General features: G+C 46.0%; 1 long non-coding RNA gene across 1 annotated transcript; it reads right to left on the bottom strand.

Moving 5' to 3' along the window:
- Positions 1-1,169: 1,169 nt before the first annotated feature.
- Positions 1,170-5,875, bottom strand: LOC117000904. The gene is made up of 2 exons (XR_004418870.1): positions 5,660-5,875; positions 1,170-1,429 (listed from the first exon to the last, which is right to left on the bottom strand). It is a non-coding gene; the product is annotated as an uncharacterized LOC117000904 (long non-coding RNA).
- Positions 5,876-10,243: the final 4,368 nt, after the last annotated feature.

The raw sequence follows: 10,243 nt of genomic DNA on the forward strand, positions 1-10,243 counted from the left end.
CTGATTTTTCTGGGGGAAAAAACTGTACTTCAGCCCTTAATAGGTGCATGGCTTTGGGCTAAGGATGTGGGCAGTGGGGACAGAAAACAATCAGGGGGACACACCAGCCATTCAGGACTTCAGGCTGAGGACAAAATAAAACCCTGCATCACCAGAACTCACTGCTAAATGATAACTTAAGCCAATTATACATGCCTCATTCATCTTTTAGATAAGAAGCAGAGAGAAATAGTTTTTCTATTTCCATAATCATGCCACTAACTAGACAAAACGTGATAATCCATAATGAGCTAGGAAGAGAATTAAATGGAGAACAGACTCTTTTGATGACTTGCCAGTTTTCTCTAACATCATTCATACAGGTTATTGACACAGGACCAATTTTTCATCCTCACTTTAACAGGACTCCCATTATTACAGTTGAAAAATGGCAGGCACAAATGTTTGCAGGCACATTTTGGTGCCTTAATTTAAGATTTCTTCAGATTTACAAGTTCTTAATTGTACATACAAGCCAGGTGCCCAGGAAATAATGTCATGTGCAAACAGCTGCAAATGCTATTTCTGTGTGACTGGAAGCTGGTCTCCAGCTCTGGCCCTCAGTAACCACAAAGTGGGTTTTCCTCCTCATGAAACACACTTTGTCACCCTTATTGGCCAGCAATGAACTGGAAATAAATTCCTGAGACGCCAAGTCCAGGCGAGAATTTGAGATGGTTTTTACAAAGTGTCTGGGAAGAGAAAGCCAAAAATTTTGGGAGGAGATTTGTGGAGGAAAATACAGCTTAGTCTGAGTTTTCTAAAACTTTAGGAAAAAAATTTAAAATACTGTGACTCCTGGAGTGACTTGGTGTGTTTAAAGGTCTCCAAGAGCATCCACTTTGGCCAGTTCAAAAAGTCTGTCTTTTGGGTTTCCTTTCTCCCTTTCCTTTGAGCCCAGACACCCTCAGCCCTGGCAGAACAGCCAAGGTACGCAGCCACGTGCTGAAAACCACGTTGCCAAAACCATGTCCATTTTGTCTCTCTCCCAGGACACCACAACACACCAATTTCATTCTAAAAAGACTTTTCCAGCTCTCACAGTCATGAAAAAAAAATTAAGAAAGAAAAAAACAAAAACAAAAAAACCCAAAAAAAACCCCCCAAAAACCCCAAAGGACTTGCAAGGATTAAGGAAGAACCCCAAATTTATTATTTCCATTAAACTTCCCACAGTTCTCTAAAGGACTTTTTTCTCTGGATGCTGAATTGTGACTGGGCTTTCCAACAGAGCCACTGTGGTGCTCCATCCCAAAAATGCATCAGCCCAGCAGCCCCCTGGAGGGAATATGATGGAAGGTGAGTCCTTGAGCATCCTCCTCAGATTTTTCTTCATTCTTCTCTTTTTTCAGTTTCTCAGCTCGCTCAGTTTGAGGTTGGGATGCACAATCTGGTAAAAATGACAGCAACAGGGGACTTTAAAGTCTTTTCCTGGTCATTACTTATTGATTGCCTTAAGAAAACTCCACAGGGACCTAAAGGAGGACTGAAATTCTTTCTGAAAAGCATTAATCCCTCTTTTTTAAGGAGATTGAGTTAGATTTTTCAGTTTTTTCATAGCAGAAGCTGCAGGGATGGAGTTTTCTTCAGCTGAAACATCTCAGCTAGAGCCAATCAGAGATGGACAGAGGGAAAAAACCTTTCCAGATTTATGGGTTTTTTTGACTGACAGTTCCCACAGGATGCCCCTGCTTTCCCCAGCACTGAAGCTCTCATTGTTGAGAGGGGGGGCTATATTTTATATGAATTAAAATTTGAGAGCTTGTGCCCATCAGAGAATCAGGTCGGCATCAATTTGCAGTTTATACAAATTAATATTACATCATGAGGAAATTCAATACAGCAACTTTTGTGTAAAGCCACCCTAGGGTGCTCTGTAAATAAAACACACTAAAATTCCAAGTGCAAGGTCTGCTCTCCACCAAATAAATATTAATGCCCTAAGCATACTTATGCTTAAACCTGCAAGCATTTATTGACTTTTATTCCATCCTGACCTTGGTTGAAAGAACAACCCCACACCAGGGGGTGTCCCCTTTGGATGGGGACACAAAGTGTGGGTGGTTTAAAGCACTGGCAGCATTGTGAGCATCATGTGTAAACACCTGGGTTTTAAAGATCACACACTGCTGTGTAAAGCTCATCAAAATATCTGCTGGGAGAGGGGGAGCCCTGGCACAGGGTGCCCAGAGCAGCTGTGGCTGCTCCATCCCTGGAATTGTTCAAAGCTGAGCTGGACAGGGCTGGGAGCAACCTGGGCTGGTGGAAGGTGTCCCTGCCCATGGCAGAGGGCTGGAACTAATGATCTACAACCATTCTAAGATTCTATAAAAATAACTTGCAGTCACTGAAGTGTTGGAGAGGAAAGGGGTTGCCCACAGGGCACAGCTCCACGCTGCTGGGGCAGAGCTGTCTCGGGCACACCTGAACACACTGGCCTTGAGACAGCCTGTCTAGCAGGCTAGAAGAGCATGCCAATCAGAGCAATAAATAGATCAGGAGTGATAAGAAATGTGGAGAAGGTAAGAAAGGAGCCTGACAAAGTTCAGGGCCAGTGCAGGGTGGGCATTTCCTTCATCAGGGTAACAGAACACACCCAGGCTCTTTGCAATGCTTTGCTGACTGCTCCCATCCAAGCCTGGTCCGGAGTAGGGCTGATTTTTTTTCTTTTCCCTCTAAAAGCCACTCTCCACATCTTCAGTGTAGACTAGGGGATAAAATCACTGCCATTTTGGGAGTGCAAATCAGGTCTACCTGCCATGGAGCCAGCAGAGATTTACCACCATCATTTAGCACATCACTCATAGATTAAAGGGGCTTGTCCTTTTCACTTCACCTTATTTATGATTTTCAAACAATAAAGCATTCAGGGATAAATTATGGCTCTGTTAAGAAATAGATGTGTCCATATCCATCCCCCATAAATGTACCTGAGGGCTGGAAGTTCATCAGTTCGAATTCAGGAATGAATCTGAACTGGAGCCAAGCAAATATTGGACCTAGACCAGCTTGAGTTTACACCAGCTTTACAAAATCCCCTTTGCTTTGAGACTTCAGGCAAGGTGCAGCCTGTTTGTGTTCCAGTCTGGGCTTCACACAACCCAGTGTTGCCCAAACCTTTATGAATTTTTAATGAAAATTTAGCGAGGCTGTGTTTTCCAAGGCTGTTTTTGCACGTGGCCGAGTCCCTGTGCAGCACTGGGGGTGTGCAGGAGGGAGCCAGAGCAGGGACACATCTCCAGAGCTCAGAGCCCCCCTGTCTGCCAGGCCAGCAGCCAGCCTGGCCTCCCTGCCTGCATGGATGTGTTTAACTACTCACAAGAGACTGGGGGAAAAAATAAAAAAGGAAATAAAAGGACAGTGTGTGCTGAGCCCTGTACTTGAAAAGAATCTCAGAACAGTCTCCAGAAGTGCTGAGCTGGCATGTGTTAGTTTGCACATGTGGGTCTCTTGTGCCAGCTCTTGTGCTGGGAGGGACAGCCCTGTGTTTTCAGCAGGGAGAGCTGCACCAGGCACTGGCACATCCTGCTCTGGGCATCCCTGCTCCTTCACAGCCCCAGCTTCCCCCTCTCCATGCAGATACTGCAGCTTGCTCTGCTACAGCACTCTGATGTTCAGCCCAGGGGAGCTGCAGGTCTCCAGAGGGTCCTGGGGTAAGGAAAGGGATGTCACCCTGCTGTGGGGACAGGGATGTGCCACACCACAGAGCTGACACACGGCCAGGACAACTTTGTCCCAGGGTGCAGGAGAGCAGCCACACGTGGGAAGGATTCAGTTAATGCTGGGCCAGCCTGGCACACAGAACTTGCAGGAGCTGACACAGTTTGAAACCCAACAGTCCCTTGTCCAGCCAAGGAGACCTTGAAGTTTAGCACCACGTTAATTGATGCAATATTTAAACCCAGATTTCCTCAGCTCACACCTGCACCTTGGCTGCTCACCTGGGTTGCCCTCCCCCAGCCCTCAGTGGTGCCAGAGTGCCTGGGCCACACCAGGCTCTGACCAAACTGCCCCAGCCAACAGACACAGCCCTGCCCTTGCCCTGCACGGCAGCTTTAGGAAGCCATAGGCTGATATTTTTCTCACTAATTGTTTTTTTTCCAGCAGACAGTGGACTCTCAGGAACTCCCCTCTTCACATCACTGCTTTTAACTCACATCACTTTTTAGAGGGCTGGACCAATCCTGACTGCCAGTTCCTTTTTCTCACTGCCTAAAACTCCTTTCCTCCTTTTGCCATGGACAATCCCATGCCTTATGTGTCTAGAAACTCACTTTCTTAGCCATGGTGTATCTGTCACAAAAAAAAAAAAGAAAGAGAAGAAATAAAATAATGTGACAGGTTAAAAGGTGGATGTACTCATCACATTACTCACACAAAGGTGAGCAGGAGCTGGCACCCAAATATGCAAACAGCACACAGCCCTAAATATCCTAATGTATTTTGAAGTGGTCATTTTTAATTAGCACTTGAATGTAACACCCTACTTAGCCTAATTAGAGACATAACAAAAAACTGAGCTCACATACACACTGAATGTGCAGATCTTTAGCATCCAGCACTTCCCTGCTCCAAAGACCAACAGCAAGCAAAGCTTCTCAGCATCCAGCATGGATGAAAACTGGTCCCAGCATGGCCCTAAACTAGTCCCAGGAAGCCAATGTGTTGAAAATCTGCACCATTAACTCCATTAAAATGCTCTAAATGTAAATCTGAAAGGTTTTGATGAGAGTTATGTTACTGGGGGAAAAGAAGGCAAACCCACGGTTTAGGAGATGCTGCATTTATTTTTTGCATCTTAATCCAGAAGATTTTACAGTCTAATTTAAAGCAGGAAACAGAAGGAAGATAGATGAGGAGGAGGAATAGCAGGGGAGAATCATAAAATGGTTTAGGCTGGAAAGGTTGTTTAAAGGCCATCTAGTCCAACCCCCTGCCACAAACAGGGACAGCTTCCATCAGCCCAGTTAGCTCAGACTCTGCCCAACCTGACCTCGAGTGTTTCCAGGGATGGAAACACGACCTCTCTAGGCATCCTATGTCAGTGTTTCACCACTTTCATGGCAAAAAAAAATCCCTGCCTGACCTTTTGTTTTAGGGCAAACCCACCCCCCCTTTGTCCCGTCCCAGTTTGCCCTGCTGGGAATTCTGTCCCCATCTTTCACAGAACCCAAAGCACAGGGCTAAAGGCACCCTGTGACTCTGCAGATGTGCCAGCCAGACCAAACAGGCATCATTTCCAAAGGGAAAACAGCCCTGCACATCCAGGAGGCACGAAGGAATCACTGCACACCTGCACCGAGCACACCTCTGGTGGGTTTTGTGTGCATGCACAGAAGGGATGCTCTCAGCTCCATGGAAACCCGGCCAGAGGGGACCGGCAGCAGCCACACTGCCCCAAGGACGAGCCCTGGTAATGTTTAACACGGAGCAGGGACGTGGTAAAACCTAGCAACCCCTCGGCAGTGGTTATGCAATCCACCGCTAATAGCTCGGAGGGATCCAGCATGCTCTTAACACCTCCCCTCCCCCGTTTCTATATGTGAGGGGTTTTTTTTTCCCCTGTTGCTAAACCTTAAAGTGAGAGGAAACAAAGAAAGCACTATTACATAATACAGACCTGCAGCCAAGTCGTATTCCTGCTGTTTTGGAAACATCCAGGGGAGCCATGTGATGGGATCCTATTTTTTCTTCTTCCTTCTATTTTCTTATTTCCCAGTTCAATACATTCACTTTCCCTGTTGGACCTCATCTAATACTGAGAAATCAAGTAGGGTCTTTGGTAGTGATAATTATTGGCAGCAATATTATAATTATATCCCACAGGTCTACAATACATCAGGTTATGTATTGTCACGATTGCATCATTTCTTTAAGAAAAATGAGATTATTGAGAGTGAGGTTCGCAGGAATCACACAGGCTGTGCACACCCTGCATCCCCACCAGGTCAGTGTTCCACATCAATCCATGTGGGGTAACAACAGCGGTGGCCTCACTTGTGGAGATGCTCAGCTCAGTGTGAAGCTGCAGAGGGAATATGGGAATCCCTTAGGGAATTTTAGGGCAGCCTCGAGGGCCCAGGATGTGCCAGACCTGGTGTGTGGACACCAGCAATTACTGTGCCTCACAATATTCTCACTTCTGGTAGCACAGCACAGCAGAGGCTGGGGAGGATTTCTTCTGGCACTGTGTTTCTCAGGAGGCATCTACTGTGTTTGGGTTTGGTTTTGTTTTAATGCTCCTGAGCACAGTTCCTGGCATCTCACCCAGGCAGAGAACAGCTCAAGGAGGTGGATTACCCCAAAGCTGCTCAGGATCTACCTGAAGGTACCTGCCCAAAGCACATCATTTCTGCAGTCAGGGGCTGTCCCATAGGAAAACACAGAAAAGAGAGAGCCTGTCCCAGCTCTAAAGCTGTGTTTTGGTCAGTGCCAGGTTACTGGGAGGAAAACTTGGGTTTAGCCAAGGTCAGGCAGGGAGCTGCAGTGGTACTGGGGAAGGGCTGCAGTCACCTTTGGTCCCTGCAGGATGCTCCAGCTCAGGCAGGTCAGTGCTCTGCATTTCCCATCATGAGCCCTCGTACATGCCTGCCTGTGCCTCACTTCTGTGAGTGTAACGTGGGATCAGAATTTCCTTATTGCTGGGGCTGTTGTGAGAACACACACCAGCCTGCAGGCTACTCAGTGTATAAGGACGTTTGCACAAAATAATTTAAAACACCTCCAACCCCCAATTCTCAACTCCCAAAGAGTACAAGTACACTTTTCTTCCCACTTCATGTTTTTCCCACATGGAAGAGGGGCCTTCCATTAGCCCTTGAGCCAAAACCCTTGGACAGACCTTGAAAACGAGATAATATATGTTGTGTGGATCCTTCTGCTCTCTTCTGTTAGCTAGCTAACCACCCTAGAAAAACAAGCCATAAATCAACTGAAAACTTAACCTACAGTCTGCCAATCTGAAAAGCAGACACTGCCCCAGGAATGCGACCACAGCTCACTAAAACAATAGGAACAAAGGGAAAAAACCCAAACAATTCTAGCTTACACTCAGTAATTCAGCAGAGCTGCAGAAGCATCGGGGAGGCAGCAATCCCCACAGCTCCACATCACCTTAAGCACAGTCTCCTCCTGAGCAGGGAGGTGCAGGGGCTCTGGTTTCTGGGTGAAGATGGGCTTCAGCCTCCAGCTCAGCTGCAGAGAATTAAGGCAGCTCAGACTTGTCCTATAAGGACTAAGAATCCCTAATAATGGGCTTTTCTCCTGTTTTCTTGTTTCATTGCATGAAGAGGGGAATCAGAGGGATGGTTCTCCTCAGAGACACAAAATGATCTTTACACAAGCACAAAGATTTTTAAGGGCTCTGTGCCTCTAGATCATCTGCAACACTCAAAGCACTTTTATGACCGATGCAGCAATGTGAACAAAATGTCATTTTAAATGTAACCGTGTCCTCAGTGAGGTTAATGTATCAAATCAGAACAAAATCCTGCCCAAAACACCAGAAATTATGATGAATAAGGAAGGAAACCTAATGAGATTGTGAACTCAAAGTGAATTTATGAGCTCTGACCACAAAGCAGTGTGGAACAGTAGCAAGACACTCATTAACAGCTTGCAGTTGCTAATGGGTGACTAAGAAAGAAAGTTTGCTTTAAATAAATGCTAGTATTGCTTCAGGACTTCTGATTTTGTAACTGGGGCACCTGTAAATCACCATCAGAGCACTGCAAGCTGTGGGTACCTGTTCCACATCAGACCAGCTGGAAATGGAGCCAAAACCATCACATTCCCCAGACTGGGGCTGCAGGCTGCCCTGTGGAGCCCTTTCATTATTTAGGCAGAAGAAAGAAACACCCCCTTCTCCCCTCACTTGTGCTAAAAACCAGAGAAGTGGCCTGTATTTTTAATACCTTTTTTTGCACTTCATTACCGAGGGCCTGGAGCAAACTCTGGTGACATAAGGAATAGAAGCAGTTGCAGGGCAGTGCAAGTGAAGGGGAAATTAAGCCATTTAACACATGGGCAGGAGATGTGTGTTTGGGTCGAGGCTGGGATTTTTTTCTAATTAAAAACCTGGAGAAAATCTCCTTGCCTCTAATGGAATAAGCACCAAGGCAACTTTATCTGGCCCACACTCCCCCCGCTACCGCTGTCTGCTGCAAGAAAAGCAGGAGGGAGGAGTGGGTGAGTCTGATTTCTATGTAAAGATTGTACAGCCAGACCTGCCCTGGAGCTGCAAAGCAACCAGACACTGGAACCCAGCCAGTTTTGTGTCGTTCCTGCAGGGCTGGCCAAATGTGCTGCTGCTATTTTGGCTTCATCCGCCTCTTTCCCCTTTTCTAGCCCAGCTGCTATGGCTCCTTGAATTCTGCTGAATGGAAAGGGTTAAATAGTTTATTATACTGGAATTTGATTTGCAGGAAAAAAGCTTTGGTGTTTTCAGGTTGCCTGTGATTGGCAAAGCAATTTTGATTTCTGCTGCCATGGTTAATATTTGGAAATAACCTTTAACTGTTTATGCAAACCCAGCCTGCCCTGTCCTTTCCTGTGAATTACTGCAGTCTGTGGAATTAACCCTCACTGCTGCCCTGAGACTCTTCACAGGCATTCTGCCCTGCTTTTATCATGGGGTGATGGAAAGTTTTTACATGTCAGGTCAGGCTGGAGATAAAGCATAAGAAATGCCGTGCTGCTACTGTGAAATTATTCCTCACTCCTTAGTGTGAGAGTACTCACAAAATTATTCAAAAATACAGGAGGAGCAGTATTAACCTGTGAACACAGGAATGAGATTCCTGCTCCCATCCAGGAGAAAAGTGCCCTGACCACAGCAGAGTGTGGAAATTTGGGTGCTTGGCTGGTTGTGCTCATTATCCCCCATGGCAGTGGGGATGCCAGCCTAGGAGGAAACCACAGTGATTGAACAATGTTGGGTTTTTTTTATTTCCATGAATTTGTTGTCCTTTTCTTTGGAGGCATGGCAGTGCTGGGTTTGGAAACCAGGGATCTCACCCTGATTTAGATAGCACACTTTCTGTAGCAGAGTGTCCATAGTGTCCATTGCCTCACTGAGGAGCAGGGAAGGCCCCTCCTGCTCAGTGGGACGTGAAAACTGGATGGGAACTTCCTCCACACTCAGATGAGGGACTTGGAAAACAACTTTCAGCAGGCTTTAAGAGGTAACATTCCTATTTCATGTCATCCTATACCCCAATTCCCACCTGAAAAGGTGTCATCCCCAAAAGCAGACACTAGAAAGCTCTTTAAGAACCTTTTAATTGTGGTGTTGGTTAATACAGAAAGCTACAAGAGAGAATTAGAGGTCAGTTGAGATCTTCCACAGCAGAGATGCTGCAGCTCAACACTCAGACTGAAATACATCTTGTTTGGAAGCAGAACAGGACCACATTCTCTTCCTCAAGCTGTCAGCTGATTTACACCTAAAGATTCCTTTTAGAGTATGTTGGTAAGAAAATCTTTGAAGCCAATGTGGGATTAACTCTGGATGTTGTTCTGAAATCTGACATTGTGATAGAGAAAATCAGAAATGAGTGGTAGGGTTGGCAGGGGAGCTGTTTGCAGCCCTGCTCAGGAAAGAGTGGGGCTGGAAAATGCACCTCTTGCCCAGGGAAAGTATTGCTGGGTCATTGCATCCTCTCTTTTTCCAATGTCCTGTGCTGGGTGGCTTGGAAAGAGCATTAGGACAATGCAAAAGTGGTCAGGCAGCATCTTCCCAACTGCTGGTGACCTGTGACAATTTTAATCAGCCTCACTGGAGCATTTTGCAAGAATTCTGCAGCTTTTTGAATTAATTTGTATTTCTGGTATCCATAACATCTCGCGGCAATCTCAGGTGGTTTCCAAGGTGCCACTGAACATGAATAGAGCCACAGGCCAGTTCTGCTTTGGTAACACTGAGCAAGTCCTTGCAAATACTTTTCCACCTTAACCAGAGAGCAGACATCAAATGGGATCTGGCTGGACCCCAAAACAAATAAATAGTGCTGATGTTCAGAAAGGAAACACCAGTTGTCCTTAAATAGTCAAGCATTGTTCTCTGACTTCCTGCAATAATCTCTGCCTTTTTACCCAAAAAGATTCCTAATTGTTTGGGTCCAATACTCCTCTGGTGTCTGCCTGCTGTGTGTTTGCAACATTGGTGATTCTTATCCTTTTTCTCTGAACAATCCTGTGCCCAATG

The sequence above is a fragment of the Catharus ustulatus genome, chromosome 10, assembly GCF_009819885.2.
Source record: "Catharus ustulatus isolate bCatUst1 chromosome 10, bCatUst1.pri.v2, whole genome shotgun sequence".
Classification (NCBI taxonomy): Eukaryota; Metazoa; Chordata; class Aves; order Passeriformes; family Turdidae; genus Catharus; species Catharus ustulatus.